The 18760-nt window shown below is 39.3% G+C and overlaps 1 long non-coding RNA gene across 2 annotated transcripts in view; it reads left to right on the top strand.

Annotated features, from left to right (window-relative positions):
- The first annotated feature begins 499 nt into the window (after positions 1–499).
- The window catches only part of LOC140705632 (uncharacterized), a 68556-nt gene continuing 50295 nt past the window's right edge, over positions 500–18760 (top strand). Inside the window, exons 1-3 of one of the 2 annotated variants that reach the window (XR_012085066.2) lie at positions 500–7628; positions 7788–7835; positions 12989–16760. This is a non-coding gene — a long non-coding RNA (uncharacterized LOC140705632). Of the gene's footprint in view, positions 7629–7787; positions 7836–12988; positions 16761–18760 lie in introns of those variants that run through there. The other variant, XR_012085067.2, reaches the window with a different exon arrangement.

The raw sequence follows: 18760 nt of genomic DNA on the forward strand, positions 1-18760 counted from the left end.
CAATCCTACTACAGCCACAATCAGCTCAACAGTACACGTGTAATATGTATTGTGAACTGTCTAAAAGATGGACATCATTCAACTAGAATATTCTAGTTTGCTAGAAGGAAATTCCTGAGTGGCCAATCACCTCACCCAAACTCATATGCTACCACAAATTGACCAACAGCCTTGTTTAATTTTTTTTCCAGGCTCCACTGAAATTTCCAAGGTCTTGGATCCTAGGTATACTTGTTTTTCAAGCCCGTTATACCAAATGATAATTACTGCCCCTGAAGAACAGTTAAGCAACCTTTCAGGGGCAGAGGAAGAAGTTTTTAATTACATTGAAACATCCTCTAAGTTGTATGGTATAGTGCTACCAAGAGGACCTTTATGCCACAGCAGTTAAACTGCAGTACTGCAGCCATGTTTCTGCTCACAACCTGAGTTTGATCCTAACAGATTCGTCTCAAGGTTGACTTAGCCTTCCATCCTTCCAATGTTGGTAAATTGAGTTCCCAGATTGCTTGGATGATGAGGCAATACGTAGCCTGCATAACTCAATTGTAAGCCATCCAGAGAGTGTTTTGGCCCTGCAGGGGAGGATGAAATATTTATGATAACATGCATGATATTTGTCCTCCTGAATAATCAAGATGTCTGGGAGGTGACTTTCTGCATGCTGAAAGACCATCAGGAGAAGCATTGCCTACATCAAACAGGCAGAAAATGCTAATGTTCATTTATGATCACAAGAAGTTACATTTGTAAGGAAAGGAGTAAAATTGTCTGATATTTGACTCAAAAGCTATTTTAGCTGATACTTTTCATTATACACTGGTTAAATTCATTAACCCTCTGGCTAGATCTCAGTCACTACTCAGGTTGGATGGAGGATGATTTTCTTCTTTGACACTCCCTTGATCCCAAAAGCTTCCACTAACAAACCCCAGGATGTTGTCAATAAGCCTGAGGATTAGCTGGCTTCTTACTATTCATGTCCCAGCACATTCCCAGAAAAAAACAGAATGCACAAGGGGTCTGGCTTCACCCTAATCAGAAATGGGAGCATACAGATTGTTCTGATCAGAGCTGCCTGTTTCTTGAAGGCTAATCCAAAATTAATTAGATCAGGGCTGCATAAAATTCATTTGGATTTGTAAACATAATGACTGGAGTATGAGGATTATGCAGATAGAGAATGGATAACGTAACTAATTTGTAGGTCGATTATGCTTTAATAATGTCACAATGTGCTCCTTTGTCTTAATAATTGCCAAAAATAAGGACTATTTTACTCTGTGCAGAGTTGTGAGTGCATATGGGGGGATGAAGAGGGGGAGAGGGGGAGAAAACAATAGGTGAAGAATGGGAAGATGACAGAATATCATGCAAAAGGAGTAAATTTCACTAAAGCCGGAAGAAAATCCTGAAAGCTCATTTGTAGCTTATGGATTTTTACACAGAGGCTGTGGGCTCAGTGCAGTGTTCTCTAGTAGTAGGGGCCAGCATTATCTGCCATACTGAAGCACCACTCATGTGGCCCCATTGCTGTTTTATCCTTGCCACTTGCTCATCTTCTCTGGCTATATGAAGAGTTACAATAATGTTTGTGAGCAAAAATAAGCCCTATTCGGTCATCAACTTTTCCTGTATGGACCAGGATGGGGAATGGGTCCAGAGGACATAGGAAGAGGAGAGGAGCCCAATGAAGCCATTTTCTCCAGTCCCTCCCTTCAGTATATTGCATCCTAAGGGTAAAAATATAAATTACAGATGGTTATTAATTTGAAAATCCATTCATGTTGCAAAGACATGATTCAGGCAGATATCAAACCTCTTGCGAACAAACACTATACTTAACTCCCAGGGATCAAAACAAAGCAACCTAATTTGGAAACCATGGAGGATGTGAAAAATTCTTACAGGGATATGTATGCCCAGAAGTAAAGGAATCCCTTCTTATACTATGTAAGGTATAGTTTGGCCTGAATATCTCATCTTGAAGTATTTTTTTTATACATAGAAGAACATACTTCCAGGCCCAGCTCAAAGCATTCTGCTGACTTAGGCAGAGCGGCTGTAGATGCAGTCACTGCCCAATTCAAGATGTCTGGTACTCAAAGTAACCCATGTTTTTGGCACCTGAGGAAATTTTTTTTTTAAAAAAAAAAATGCTTAAATGCTCAAATTTCTTCTCCTGCTCCTGGCCATCAAAATGCAATCATAATAAACCAAATTTTTTGCCTTTTCCTGTCACTCAACTATGTTGCCTGAGGGAGTTGAATCACTGGCTAAATCATAGAATCATAGCATAACTGAGTTGAAAGGGGCCTATAAAGTCATCAAGTCCAACCCCCCTGCTCAAATCCTGTCTATGGAGATTACTACTTTAGGGTAGTAAGTTGTAATGAGAGTAGGCACACTTGAATCAACTGAGCTTATGAAGGAGTTGACTCACAAAACCCCAACTGATTCAATGGGTTTACGCTAGTGCAACTTTCTATGCTAAGCAACAGCATTTCAGCCACTGTCTATATGATGGGATGCAAAAATTATGAAAAGATACATATGAAAATATTATTTCTGGAAAATTTATGAAGAAAATTTTATGAAGAAAATCTTACCATCACTTTTGAAAACAAACAAACAAATAAAAACCTCAGTCTGTATGATAAGTAATGTGTATCTCTTGACTTCAGCAGAGAATATTGCCTTGAGTCTATTTTCCAACCCTAAGTAATATTTAGGTGATTTGTCATGCTTACATTGTTGTTGCAAGTATCCTCACCAGACTACAATCTCTTACAATGTTAGGTTATTTTTTGTTTGTTTGTTTGTGTGTGGCCTGAAAACATTCTGAACAATGGTAGAATGGAAATATTTGGCCCTTGGATTTTAATTGCGAGAAGCAATAATCGAAAAATTTGGTCAGTTCATGTAAAGGTGGTGATATTCTGATCACTTTGACATGTCTGTTGTGTGAAATAATCTTTGCGGATACCCTGGATTACACCTTCTTCTCATACCCTATGCAAAGTATCCAGCACTGATAAGAAGCCTTATTTCCTGCAGTGCATGTCAGGCAGCTGTGCCCTTTCTCATTCTCATTGTATTGAAGATTATGGCTGTGCTATTTTATGTCCCTGCGTTCATCACTTTTGTTGAATAAAGGTTTTCATAATTAATGAATCTCTGGTTTTTGTCAGAAGCCACTCATCATACACAATGATTCCCCGAATAGTGCAGGGGGTAAATGCAATGTATAGTCTGACTCTAAAAGAGAGTATCAGGTAGCATTTCAGTTGAATGAGGTCTAAAAATGAGACACTGCCAATTAATTCCATAGATGGCTGCTCCTGTTAATTTGGTATATGTGCTCTGTGCTGCCATCTTACTTGCCTCATCTAAATCCCCCCTCAAAAACATATATTTCCCAAGAAGCACAGTTCCTTAACTGCCACATAACTAAACCTGAGCATAGGCCTATCCAGATATGACATAATCTAGTAAAATAAACATGCAAATAAGTTGTTCCAGGTTCAATCCTTGACATTTTCAGGTAGAGAGGGAATGATTAATATCTTGGAGAGAAACCTCTCATCCTAGTCATAGAGTCATAGAGTTGGAATAGACCACTGAGGCCATCCAGTCCAACCCTCCGCCATGCGGGAACAAAGTATTCCTAACAGATGGCCATCCAGCCTCTGCTTAAAAACCTCCAAAGAAGGAGACTCCACCACACTCCGAGGCAGCCTATTCCACTGCCGGACAGCTCTGACCATCAGGAAGTTCTTCCTAATGGAATATCTTTTCCTGTAGTTTGAAACCATTGCTCCGTGTCCTAGTCTCTGGAGCCCTGGCAAAGAATCCTGTCCCCTCTTCAACATGACATCCCTTCAAATATTTAAACATGGCTATCATGTCCCCTCTCAACCTTCTTTTTGTAAGGCTAAACATTCCCAACTCCCAAAACCGCTCCTCATAGGACATTGCTTCCAGACCTTTAACCATTTTAGTCGCCCTCCTCTGGACACATTCCAGGTTGTCAACATCCTTCTTGAATTGAGGTGCCCAGAACGGGACACAATACTCCAGGTGAGGTCTGACCAAAGCAGAATAGAGTGGTACTATCGCTTCCCTTGATCTAGACACTATACTCCTATTGATGCAACCAAAAATCACATTGGCTTTCTTGGCGGCCACATCACACTGCTGATTCATGTTCAGCTTGTGGTCTACCAAGACTCCTAGATCCCTTTTGTAGGTACAGTTGTCTAGCCAGGTGTCTTCCATCCTATATCTGTGCACTTCATTTTTTCTGCCTAGCTGTAGGACCTTTCATTTCTCCCTGTTGAAATTCATTTTGTTAGTTTTGGACCAGGACTCTAATCTGTCAAGGTGATTTTGAATTTTAATCCTGTCCTCTAGGAAATTAGCAACCCTTCCCAATTTGGCATCATCTGCAAATTTAATCAACATACTCTCTATTTCTTCATCCAAGTCATTGATAAAGATGTTGAATAACATGGGGCCCAGAACAGAACCCCGAGGCACCCCACTAATCACCTCTTTCCAGGATGAAGGGGAGCCATTTGTGATCACCCTTTGGGCTTGGTCAGTCAGCCAATTACAAATCCACCTAACAGTAGCACTATCTATCCCAAATTCTATTAGCTTCTTTGCAAGAATATAATGAGGAACCTTGTCGAAGGCCTTACTGAAATCGAAATATGCTACAGTACATCTGCAGCGTTTCCTTCTATCTGTTCAATGATCTTTTCTGGAATCTTTCCAGGAATTGATGTCAGACCGACGGGGCGATAATTATTTGGGTCTTCTTTTTTCACCTTTTTGAAGATATGGACAACATTTATCCTCCTCCAATCTGTGGGGATTTCCTCTGTTCTCCAAGAATTTTCAAAGATTATTGCCAATAGTTATGATATCACTTCTACCAATTCTTTTAATATCCTTGGATGTAATTTGTCTGGCCCAGGAGACTTAAATTCATCCACGGTAGCCAGGTAATCCTGTACTACTTGTCTACCTGTTCTGTGCTGCATTTCCCACACCACTTCACCTGCTCTTCATGAGCACTATTTTCCTTTTCAGGAAAAAAAAAACCTTTCTTATTGAATAGGACTGCCTGAGAAGCATCATCCCCATTTCCTGAGTTTTCAGGGCCAAAACCTGAAATCAGGCAAAGATTGGGAGGAAAGCAAGTAAATGAGCCCTGGCATTGGACGGAGATCATAGATTCATAAAACAATTAAGTTGGAAGGGCCTGTAAGGCCTTCGGAGTCTAACCCCCTTGTTAATGCAGGAATAGAAATTAAAGTGTATTGAACAGATTGCTCTCTAACTTTCTCTTGAGTGCTGCCAGGGTTGGAGCACTCATCATTTCCCAAGGTAAATGGAGGTAAATGGGTCCATTATCATACTATTCTAACAGTTAGGAAGCTTTTCCTGATAGTTCACAAAAATAATTTCCTCTTTGAGACTGTTATTGTGTGTCCTGCATTCATATGATTGAGAACAGGTCCTTATCCTCCTCTGTATGACAATCTTTCAAGTATTTTAAAAGTGCTATCATATATCCTCTAGGTCTTCATACCTCAAGGCTAAACCTTGTCAATTATTTCAGTCTTTCATCGTAAGTTTGGGTTTTCAGTCTCCTGAACATTCTTACTGCCCTCCTCTGAACTTATTCCAGTTTGTCTTAAAGTGCCGTGTCCAGAACTGGACACAGACTCAAGATAATTCTGAACTGGTGCCAAATAAATCCGCCTACTTCCATCTTTGGCGGATTGCCCAGCTACGTCCCTATCTTGATGGTGGGGTGCTCACCACTCTGGTCCATGCGCTTGTATTCTCAAGCGCCTAGAGTAGTCCACCACGACTAGATAGGCGGGATATAAATTAAATAAATAATAATAATAAATAAATAATTAGACAACTCTAATGCGCGTCTACATGGGGCTACCTTTGAGATTGATGTGGAAGCTTCAAATGGTGCAGAACAGGGCAGCCAGACTTCTCACCATGGTGAGAAAAGATCAGCGTATCTCCCCCGCTCTGGCTGCCCTGCATTGACCCTGCATTGACTGCCTGTTCAATTCCGCGTTGATTTCAAAGTATTAATGATGACATATAAAGTCCTAAACAATTTAGGACCTCAATATCTGACAGAACGCCTTCTCCCACCTAGATCTACCCGTATCACTTGCTCTAGCAAGGATGGGCAGCTGAGCGGCCTAATGCAGAGAGAAAGAACAAAAAAAATGGTTTGTCTGGTTCCCTTGGTGGGTGTTTTTAAGAGCAAGCTCAAGACCTGGCTCTTTAGGCAGGCCTTCCCTCCTGTCATTATTGAATTTATTTTTGCCATCTTGAATAATAATTATGTTGTTGTTTTTGTCTTATATTGTTATTGTTTTATGAATCTAGATGGGCGGGATAGAAATACCTACCTACCTACCTACCTACCTACCTACCTACCTACCTACCTACCTACCTACCTACCTACCTACCTACCTACCTACCTACCTACCTACCTACCTACCTACCTACCTACCTACCTACCTACCACGGAACTAGTACTTCGTGTGATTTGGAGGCTATACTTCTGTTAAAGAAGCCTAAAGTAGCATTTGCCTTCTTTGCTGCCAAGTCATACTGTTGGCTCATATTCAACTTGTGATCTGCCACAAGATCCTCCTCTCATGTAGTATTACTGAGCCACTTACCCCCCCACCATCTTGTAACTATGCATTTGGTTTCTTTTCCCTTAGTGTAGAACTTTACACTTATCCCTATTAAATTTCATCCTGCTATTTTCAGCCCAGTCCTCGAGTTTATCAAGATATTTTTTTAAAAAAATCTGTCATCCATGGTATTAGCTATTATGGGCTTTAAATCCTCCTCACATATGCAAATCAAATCAGTGTCTTCACTTGTTCCTCACAAGGCCACTGAACCTGAGCCTTGTAACACTGCCTAGAGACTTGGAGAAGCATATCAATTGCATGAGCATTTAGGTCGCGCCCTGAGACCTGACCACCTAACTACTGAACTCAATGGCCCAATGCACAGACTTGGCAGAAGGCAGATTTCTATGTTCTTAAATTAAGATTTGCTACTATGGGCAATGGCAGAGTGATCAACACAGTGGGCACTCATCCAAACTGGTCTTCTTAGCCACATGACTGCAGACAGTCCAGCATGCCAATGGCTTCCCATACCAACAATCTATTTATTTCCTTTTTATGGTAATAAAGGCTGGTAATAAAGTTTAGACTTATTAGTTGCCCCTTCAAGATCAAGTCCACCCCAAATATAGCAGGGATAATGCACAGCAGTGAGCACATTGCTGCTGGGAAAATCAATTTTCCTCCCAGCTCTACTATGAGGACTGCAGCTAAACTCAGAGGAGACAGGGAAGCCTGAGGGGGTGGAAGATGACACCATCATCCATGCTAATTAAGAAACCCTGGTGTTTTGACCTTATGAACCCTGACTTGACTACAGTGAGGAGAGGGTGTGGTAATTGCCAACAGCTTAATTGTCCTAGAAAAGGATTTAATAAATTGATGACGAATGTAGCTATTGAAACTGACAGCAAAATAGAATATCCATGTTTAAATATGGTACGTGTCTGAATACCATCTGCTGGATTCTCAAAATCAGCAGGGAAAGTCTTTTGCTTCTCTGTCCTGCTTGTGAGCTTCCTGCAGGCACCTGTGTGGCTACATTTGGGAAATGGATGCTCCCACTCTTGTAATCTTATATTACTTCCTTTCCCACAGCCGTGGTCTTGCTGACAAGGACTAAGAACTTCCTCGTCATGACAACAGGTAACCATCATTACATGTGCATCTGTAATATATATATAAGTTTTATGGAAAATGTGTTTTTCTCTCATGCCTTACTCCCAAAGACTTGTGGCAACTTACTCTACTATTATCTTACTTTCACGGCACTGTACCCTTGAGACAAAATTAAGGTCATGACTTCCTGAGGGCAACCATAATGAGTATCATTAGTGGAGACATTTAATCAAAAATAAAATATCCTTTTTATGTGAAGTTTACTGACAGGGCATGGTTAGCTGAACACAGGAAACAGTGTTATTAAAACAAAAAACCCACATCCAATTGTATATAACTGTGTATATTAAAATAAGTGAGAGCCAGAAGAAAATGTAGCAGTAGATAGCACTGCTGTTCAGGGTTTCTCATTGGGTTGTTTGGGGTCCGCCCTTCCATACCACTAGATTTCTTTCTTTTTCTGATTCTGTGATACTTCTGAAAAACTTGGGAGTTTTTTGATATCACATGCTTATGGGTGGTTTTAGTCATTTTTCTTTTTTTGAAAAAGGGGTTGAACTATGGGAATTAACATGAAGAATATTGAACTGATACTGAATGAGGTTTGCATTGTTACGTTGTTATGTGCCATCAAGAACTGATTTGAAGTGACCTTAACAGGGCTTTCAAGGTAATTGAGATATTTAAGGAGTGGTTTAACCAGTGGTGTACTTCCAGTGAGCTTCCATGGCTAGGTGGGGATTTGAGTTCTTGTCTGTCACTCTATCCACTATGCCACTGAGTATCCATAGACTTGCATTAAATGAGTGCATTAGTAATACAAACTGAAAAACCTCGCTATCCTCCATTCCATCCATTTTTAGAGGTAAATCTGGTTATATTGTTTTTCATAGCACATATGCCTATGCCTACCTTGGACTTCAAGAGATGTCAGGTCAGTGAATAAGAAATAAGCTTTTGAAGGCAAAATAAGAAAAGAGAAGGAAACATCCTTGAGTGACAACTATAAGATAGATCTATATTCAGGCAGCAGGTTATCACAACACACATAAGGGATTTATGCAAACAACCAGCTTTTTGTGCATGGATGTTATCTTGTTGGCTACATGAGGATCCTTACTTAGATAACTGAATTTTGTATTAGCATACAAGATACTAAATTGATCGTCTGAAAGTTTAGAAAACTGGCTCATATTAAAAGACATTTTATATGTCCAGTATATAAACTATATAACCCTTTCCTTTGTTCCATTAATTTTCAGATGGACATATGAGTACATTATTTTTCTCAGCACATCTTGTTATGCCTAGCTTGTAAGACTTTAGTTAGGTCATTGCAGAGATAATATTTAAACACTGGCATGGGTAGCAGGGGAGGGAAAAATAACTCCTTCCTTGATGGTATTAAGAAATTTATATATATTTAAAAGTGTGTCTATTTTATATTTATATATTTATATTTGCAATTGGTATGTGTGACCTGGTTGTGGCATAGTTCTGTGAGTTAGAGCACCTGGCTAAGGAACCAAGAGTAAGGAGTTCAAACATTCATTGAGCCTACTAGGAGAGGGCCAGTTGATCACCTGGAGTGTGTGGGGCTGATGGGTTACATGCCCTGCCAGCTGTGTGATCTTGGGAAAGTTGCATAGTCCCAGAACAGTGCCAGAAAGCCACTTTTGCTTACTTCCTGCCTAGAAAATCCCAGGACTGTTGCCATAAGTTTGGAATTAACTTGATGACATGTAATGATTATAATTAGGATGATGATCCTATCAAAGCAAAATGTCTTGAATCTGTACAATTGCATAGGGGTGTAGGGAAAGTCTGTTGTATGCAGCAAGGTTTCATAGTTGGATAAAGAGTCCAGAAATAAAATGTCAGTTGTATATGCAACTATTTTTCAATTCCACTTTTCTCCTTTCAGAAGAGATCTGTTTATCCAGCACACATCAGAATCCTAGATGTGTCAATTCAGGAGTAACTCTCATTGTGTTCAAAGTTGTTTTTTTTTCTGATAGAAATATGAAAAAGTTGTTCCTCTTGGCGATGGCATCAACCTTTTTGGAGAAAATGGACTTTGTAAGAAGCCATGCCTGACTTACATTATACCAAGATAAACTTGTTGCAATATATTCTCTTTAAAGCTGCCTTTGAAAAATGTACAGAAACTTCAGCTGGTACAGAAAAGAGAGACTAAGTTCTTTTCAGAGCCCATCTCCTCTTTGACATATCAATATATTTTGACATTTATCAGAGCTGTTTCTTCCTGGCTAGTGACTCTTCTTTTATTTTTTATTATTTTTGATCTAGACTCTTATTTTGAATTAAAGCCAAAAACACAGGCAACAGAAAGGACAAGCACCATAAACAATACAGGATCACATATTAGAAAGGAAGGGGTGTTCATTAATTATTAGGGTTAGGAGGGGATCCCTCGATTCCATTGGAGGCCAGTTTGGAACTTCCAGATGTATCCTGATCTGGTTGGAATGGCTTGTGTCCCATCCAATTCAATATGTGTTCAGGATCAATCCAAAATAGTTTGTAAATTTGTAAAGTCAATCCAAAGGAAAACCAAAATGGCATTAAGTTTTTGGTTTTTGCATATATAAAGCTGAGATGTGGGAGTGGGACAGATCTTAAAGAGGAGAGTAAACCTGCCAAATTTTAGATAGGTAGTTTTCTTTCTTTACTAGTTACCCCATCCAGTTCAGATTGTGCTCTGGATACACAACTCAGTCGATCAATTCCCTTTCCTTCACTTTGGACTTCAACTTCAATCCTGACCAACCCCGACCGCAAGCAAATTATCCAAATCAAGCTAATTGGTATACAGTCCTCTCAATTACAATCTTTACTTAGTACATACACTCAGTATAGTAATTTGTAGGAGAAATAAGGCGGCTACAGAGATCACTGAGTCTGGAGAGAGTTAGAGTGTTACAATCAGAAAGTATCAAAAGAATTTGAATGTGAAAAGTCAGGTACCTGACTGAGGCATGGAAGATCTAAAACATTTTTACCCCAGTCTTTCATCATAAAGACTCCCTGAGAAGCTCACATACGTTCAATCAAAACAAGAAAACACTATCATTACAGTCAGAAAAAAATTATGCATTTGAATTTGACTGAATGTGATTGGATATGCATCTGTGTTTGATTGGAATTTGATCTAAAGCATGACAGGTTTTCACAGAGATAAAAAGAAGTCGTGACACCATATAATCCTCTTTCTTTCAAAGGATTCCACACACTTGCCAAGTCTGAAGGATCATGTACATCCACATGTTATCCATGCATAACTTCACGGCTCTGTACAATTTCTCCATGTGGTCTGTATGCATCAATCCTTTAATGTAGATTCTGTTTTCCAGATCTTATTAGACAATACACAGTTTTGGGCCACACAAATAAATTGGAAGGGTTTTTTTTGTTTCTCTTTTGTTTTTCACTCATACCCATTCATGATTAATTGAAGAATCATCCTATCTGGCATAACTCTTCAATTGGGGGGAGAGGCACATTTCAATTTAAGATTCAAGTATATTTAAAAGAAAGATATTCCCCTTGCAGTAATTTCAGTGGTTAGCAAGTGTATAGTCTTGATGAATTACTGTCTGAGCCATGTTCCTGTGTTAATGGTGCAATCTTGACCTCAAAAATGGGCAGTCCTCTATGCAGAACAAGTGGGGGGGGGAGTGCAGGTTTTATTTTTTTTCTAGTTAACAACTTCAAGTGGAGAACTTCCATAATTTTCCATATCACAGCTTGAATGCTATTTAATTGCAAGTGTGGATAACAACATTTTCAGTTACATCACTTTTTGGTGTCCATTTATAGGTCATCAGCTTCAAGTGCTTCAATGATTATTAGAGGAAACAGCTGGATCTTTAGAGAAATTTAAATCAACAGTAATTCTCTATAAATGTCTGCTGGAATGTAGGAAATCTGACATATTTCATTCTAGAATGTTTGTATCTAGGCCCCATGTTTCTAAACTTAAAACTGAGAATGGTTTAATAAAAAATGACATTTCAGGGATATAATCTCTTTCAGGGAAGTATTTGTGGCCTATTATGGACATAGGACTTTTCTTGTTCCTCTTCCTCTTCTACAAACTGTAGAGCTGGAGGGGGACCTTATGTGTCATCAAGTTGAGCCTCTGTCAAGGAGATATGGGAGGAATTGAACTCCCAACCTCCAGCTCTGCAGTCAGATACCTAAACCATAAAGTGTTTGTGTCCGATTATGGCTTCCTTTTAGTCAAAAATTATGATTCGGATCAATTTTTTTCAGATAAATCTTTAAAATTCACTCTCATGAGTAATTTGTATCCCCATATTTACCTGACTGTTGGTTTATTGCTGTGGTCAGCTCAAAAGTGCTCATAATGATAGCCAAAAATATTATTAAAACTACAAATAGCCAACCTATAGCCAACACAGGGCTATATTGCTGTCACCCTTGCATAGTTGGAACACACACAACAACCTTATCTGTTCCACTTCTCAAGCTGTGGAATTCTCTGCCCTGAAAGATTTGTCTGTTCCCTTTCTTGATATCATTTCAATGGCATTTGTGTGTGTTAGGACATCAAGTTCAGGGTGTTAAATTTTAGCAGCCATTCCATGTGTATACACAACAAAAGAAAAGTCATCGTCATTAAAAAATGGCAGACACAGTCAATCAAAATTATAAAAACAATGACTGGTATTATATAACAGATAAAAGATTTAACCAAAAAAACCAAGTATCTGTTAAATATTGGTGCAATACGTATCCTGTTCCTAATACTGCCATTTTTTTGCAGCTCTGGTGGTGTTATTTCTGAGATCTGCAACTGCTTATAATATTGTATGAAATTTCTTTATATAGTTCCAAAATCCATGATGACTACAGGAACCACTGAAATGTGTTTCACCCACAAACAAGATGTTTCGATTGCCAGGTCTCTGTATTTTGTACATAGTTTTTCCAATTCTTTATTTTCAACTCCAGCATCTCCTGCAATTGCAATGTCAATGATCCAGACATTTCCTTGTTCTATTACTACTAACTTTTTTTGCATAATGACCAGTGCACTAATTTTGCCACTGTCATGTCTAATTTTGTAATCTGTTGGTGCAATCTTTGGACATTCACACATGAGGTGTGACACAGTTTCATCTTTTTCTTGGCAGAGTCGACATTTGCTGTTAGCACCAATTCCTTGGATCTTGCTGTTGTGATGGTGGTACTGGTTGTTGCTGAAGCTTCCCAAGACTTTCTAGGTATAGAAGGGATTAATCACTCCCTTCTTCTGGAGGCTCCCTGGGTCTGTGCAGGTGTAAAGGCTGGCTCTTTTTTTGTTACCTACACTGGGAAATTGATTCTTAACCTCTGGTTCTGCAGTCAGATGCCTAACTCACTGAACTCTCTAGCCAGGTCCCTTCCCACTACTTCACTGCAATGTGCCAGTAATCATAACTGTCTAACTGACATAATAAGGTGACAGTCACCTTCACTGTTGTTATCTGGACATATATATGAGCCCTTGGTGTATTTAGGAATGGGTCTGGCTATCTTGCTTGTTTGATTGAACCTGCATCACTTGATAACCATAATTGATGCAAAAATCTTTGTCAAATACATTGCATTGAAAGCTCAATGTTTAGTTTTTCTTTTCAAAAGTATTTTTGTAATTTCCTGTATCTAGCAGAAAATAATATCATCCTCTCTATTTTTTCTTCTTTCTTTGGCAAGCATCAACTTTGTTCCCTTATTTAGAATGCAGCTGGAATCAATACAGCTGTTTTTACTTAAACAATATACATGCTATTGTTAAGGACATAATTCACTGTTTTCACCATTGATTGTGCTTGTATATCAAGAGATTTGCTCCTAAACAAGCAGCAACAAGCAGGTCATGACAGGTTATGGGGGCAACAGTCCCACAATTTAGTGCTGACATAGCACAAGGAAGAGAAAAAAGTCCTTCTTCCTCCATAAAATAGGCTTTCTTTAAAGATGACTGAAGACCAGGTTCAAGAGAGAAAAGAAAACCTATTTAGAACGGTGCTCAAAGGGCTTAAAGACTCAGAAATGAAGAATCGGCTGAATTACCATTGTCTGTTCCTTGCTGATGGTTCATTTATATGGCATCAAAACAAATATGTAGGGATTGTTTCTGTCAAGTACCATGAAGAGATTAATCAATAATTCCAGGAGGGAAGCATAGCTCAGTGGTAGAGCACATGACCTGCATATAGAAATTCCAAAGTTCAAAGCCCTGGCTTCTTTCAATATTAAGGGATTCTTGTAGCATTCCTTGAATACTGGCAGAGGAAAACTTTGCAGATTCACGATGTGTCCAAGAAGACCAAAGACTGCTGAATGAAGCCAGTGCTCCAACATTCTTCTAGGCCACTGATTTTATACAGTGTGATATTGACAGCCCAAAGATTTATTTATTTTGTCTCATTTGTATATATTAAAAAAAATCTGGGCCTACCACCTTGCAGATCCCTGTTTTTCTTAAGGAAAGTCTGGACGGTCTTTTACAAAATGTAATTATTGAATCATGATTCCCCCCCCCCTTTGCTTTGTTTAGGGTGCTTAGGTCAACACACATTGTCATTTTGCATTGTACAGTCACAACAACCCTATGAGATAGGTTAATCTGAGAGATAACCATAAAATGCACAATGATATTCATGGCTTGATTTGAACTTGGGCCTCCCCAGTCCAGGTTCAGTGACCTAACCCCTACATGACAACAACATGCCAGCTTACTCAGGAGTTTCATGATAAGCAGTAAAACCTAATGGATACTCTATGAAAGGCACATGGAAATAAAGGCACACACACACACAAAAATATTCTCGTCACCCTGTAAGAAGATGAGGTAAAATGTAGCACTTCCAGTAAAAGAAGAAAAACAAGAATGATTTTTGTACAAACTATACAAAATTGTATGAATAACACAAATATTGCAACAAAACAAATTGCACAAAGGACTGATGGCTGCAACTTTGTTGCATGGACTTTGAAGGGTTAGAAGCATTGGATGGGTTGTTTCTGTATATTTAAATGATTAGCCAGTTGTTGCAGTGTCTTGTCAACTTGAGATGACCTTAACAAATGATAACAAAGAATTTATAGAGTGTTCTATTCACCCCTAGTGCCCCACCACCCCAACATATGTCTTACACAAACAGAGAGCTTTCTCACTGATTTGCATTTGACTTGGGTAGAAAAAACTTGCGTAATCCATGGTTCGGGTACAGATGATACTTTGTGCCCTACACATGCTAAGAAAAGACTTAAAAAACAAACAAAGACTTGTCCCCTGGAAATTTGAATTGTAAAAGTAGTTGTCTTATCTTGTTAGGTTTTAGATATAAATGTGGGTTTATAGAAGGGCTAAGAACAGGAAATAAAAATGGAACCAGAATTACAGGCAGCTCAAGGGACTGTGGAGAATGCTATGCCAGAAGAAAAAGCACATTTTCATTGTCTCTTTTGTCCCAATGAATCAAAGTCTCTCTGATTGGTGGTGTCACATTGGCCTGATCAGAAAGGAATTAAGTGGCCAGAAAAAATGCACTTTTCTATCAAAGACCTGGCAAACTGTAAGATGTAAAAGCTCTAAGGTCTGTGTAAATCTCCATCTTACAGACAGCAGAACAGAAAGGTAGAGAGGGGGAAAAATCCATTACAAGCTTTTGAATCCTTCACAAGCAGACCATTCACTGAAAATAAACATTCACAATTCACACTCTTGGCTTTCTATAAGCCTGCTTTATGTTTTCCATTTGCATTTTTTAAAAGAGTGCCTCAAAATGATGAGTAGTTTTGCTGATAGTGTTGTCTATTTATCTTCACCAATAAACTGTTTTTGCTAGATTCACTTGAGAAATAAACATTCCATATTAAAGATGAATAGGCAAATAGCCATTTCAATATGTTCGGGGTACAATAGTTTTTTTTTTAAAGAATGTGTTCCAATGTGGGAAAGAGCCATGTTCATGCAGTTGACTTAGAAATGACATATAGAATGGCTAATGATAAAGCATGACATGCAGGATTCTCTCATGCTTAGTTGAGGGTACATGGAAGAGATTCATGGAGGTATTTATCCTAGGCTTCCATCAGATGTTGAGTTTTCACTGTACCTGCAGCAGGTTCAGTCTTTACAAATAATACAAAAGGAGTCCTATTATCACACGTGTTTATCCAGAAATCATCAAGACGATGAGATCGTTATGTACAAGAGGTCTGTTTTTTTTTTAAAAAAAGAAACTGGTTGAAAGATAGAGTATAAATTAAATACATAGACGAATAAATGCATATAATATGGAAGGATATGACTGTCACCAGGGATCCTCAGGTAAATTTCCTTATAGCCAACATGGTGAGTGAACACTTAGGAAATTTCACAAAAAATATAGGGAAGTATATTGCATGCGCCATGTAAGTGAGGGTATAAATTATAGCCACTAACTATAGGAAAATGTTAGGTATTCTTAGCAGACTGGTGCAGCAGTTTGGAGCTGAGCTTGTTCTGCTGAAGGAGAAATACATATTCTGGGAGCTGACACATTGTTGCTTCTGGAAATCTACTCAGAGATAGATCAGAAGAAAAAAAATCTTACCTTGCTAATGCTGCCTTCAGTTATGGAAGTCAAGATCTGGCTTTCATTGGCCTAGTGCTGAGCAGTCCCCAAGCAGTCTAAACTTACATATAAAGCAGACAACAACAACACAGCTCTTTAGGAAGAAAAGGCCACAACTCCCTGGCCCAGTATTGGAGAACTTGGATCCACTCCATTGAGAGACCGGACCACCTCCAGATCTCCACCACCAATGCCTCCAGCAGCTGCTGAAGGTTCCACCAGAAGTGGCAGTCCTCTGGAGACCACATAGGCATACACCACTCCATGACTGCCTGCCATCTGACAGCATACTAGGGCAGGGCCCTTAGGTTGGCCAGACCATGGCTCTGCCCTAGCTCCCCCATACAGGGATTCCTTTAAGAACCCAGGCAAGAAGGCTCCTGCTTGTTGTCTTCATATCATCTGGATCCAACCTCAATGCCCCAGACCATCAACAAAGTTGTGGCAAAGATAGTAAGATACACAGTACTCGTAACAAATGACCAATAATCCCTAATACCCAGACAGTAAGCATTGACTGTTACCACCATTCCATCACTATGAAACAGTGAGGAAGGACGAGGAAAAAGTTGGTGTGGCATGAAATGGCCAGAATGGTCTCCCCTCATTCCTTCTTTATGTCAGGCAAGTGGACTGGATTGAAGTCTGCTACCCCATAGTCTGCCTGCTTAAAATTCTAATTTAAAAAATCCTGCTGGCCAATGAAAGCTGGCAAGGAGAAAAATTCTTACCCACTGGCCAGTGGGAAGGCAGTGTGGAATCTATGCGTGGTTTGCTCAGCATTTTCAGTGCACTGGAGCAACTGCATGGGGGTTGCCATGCTGACTCCAGCCCCTTACATGCCTTGCTAGTTATTGCCACTTGGCAACAACTGGGAACCCCAGATAAATCTGGGACCCCTTTTCTAGGAGAAAGGGAAAACAAGTACCTCATAAAAAGAAGTGACGAGACATCTTTACCCAGTTATCTTTCTGTCTAGCTCCCACTATTCTGTAAGGCCTGCTAGTTCAAATTGCTTGTCACAAGCATTTGTGCTCAACGTCCAGCATCAGTTCTGCACAGATACATGATATATGGGAATATCAGTTTTGTCTAAATATATTTCTCTTTTTTAAAAGCTTGTCTGCTCAGTGTTAGCCATAAAGAGCTTGAAAATGGGTCTTATTTGGCAAACACCTTCAATTGAATGAGAAGTCAAATTAAAGGCTTGAATCCTGTTGCACAACTTTAAACTGCAGAATGAGGATGACCTCATCAGCTAGTGGTGGAAACCTTTAATTTAGTTTAAAAATCCCTTCCTTTCAGTGAGGGGGTTCACTAGGAACCCGTTTTGCCCTGGGGAAGCCTTTGGGAAACTCAGGATGGTGTGTGGGAGAATTTAATATAGGAAAATCCCTGACGAGGGAATAGAATGTTCTAAATTAAATTAAAGATTTTCAATGCCACCTGATGCCATCCTCATCATGCAGTATAAAGTTACATGAACTGTATTTCAGCTAAAGAACTGTACATCTCTGCACATGTGCTGTACACATTCTATGCACATTTCTTTTTAGTTTTCCCATGTAGCTTGGAGTGTTCACACCTATCATGTGAACATTTAACATTCTTTTACATTATACATAGTGGAATGTGGGGACACTAACTTTATTGCTTATTAAGCTGCTTGTGAAAGATGGAACAACTTTAAAGGAAATGTTGATCATTTTATTTGTAGAGGGATTATAATAATAGGAAAAAATGTTAACTTAAATCAAAAGTATTCATTAACCTATTCAAGAAATCTATATGATTGAAATGCTCAGCAATATATAATTATCAGACAGGGCTGCAATAAGAGCTCAATAAAGATCAATTGAATTACAGTGGATTTTGTTTCCCAGCTGCCTGAGTGACAAAGCTGAATGTTGTGGATGCAGACTGAGTGGCATTTAGAGCAGACCTACTAGAATCAGTTAATTTGGCATTGCACTTCTCCCTTGAATTGCATGGATTTGGTTATAAAACTTTTCTCCAATCAATCAATATTCAATAAATACTGTACCACTGTTTGTCTCCAGGAAGCAACTTGAGAAAGATGGGTCTCAGGATTACTTAGAGCCCTGTTGTTAGCAGTGTCCCTGGCCTGGTGGCGGCGAACTGGCTGGTCCCCACTCCTGTCATGGTGGTTCCATATGGCAACTGGGGAAGGTGCTGGAGCATGTTGGGAAGCTAACACACATCATGGTGTGTGTGTGTGTGTGTGTGTGTGTGTGTGTGTGTGTGTGTGTGTGTGTGTGTGTGTGAATCAACTGTTTA

Source organism: Pogona vitticeps, chromosome 3, assembly GCF_051106095.1.
Source record: "Pogona vitticeps strain Pit_001003342236 chromosome 3, PviZW2.1, whole genome shotgun sequence".
Classification (NCBI taxonomy): Eukaryota; Metazoa; Chordata; class Lepidosauria; order Squamata; family Agamidae; genus Pogona; species Pogona vitticeps.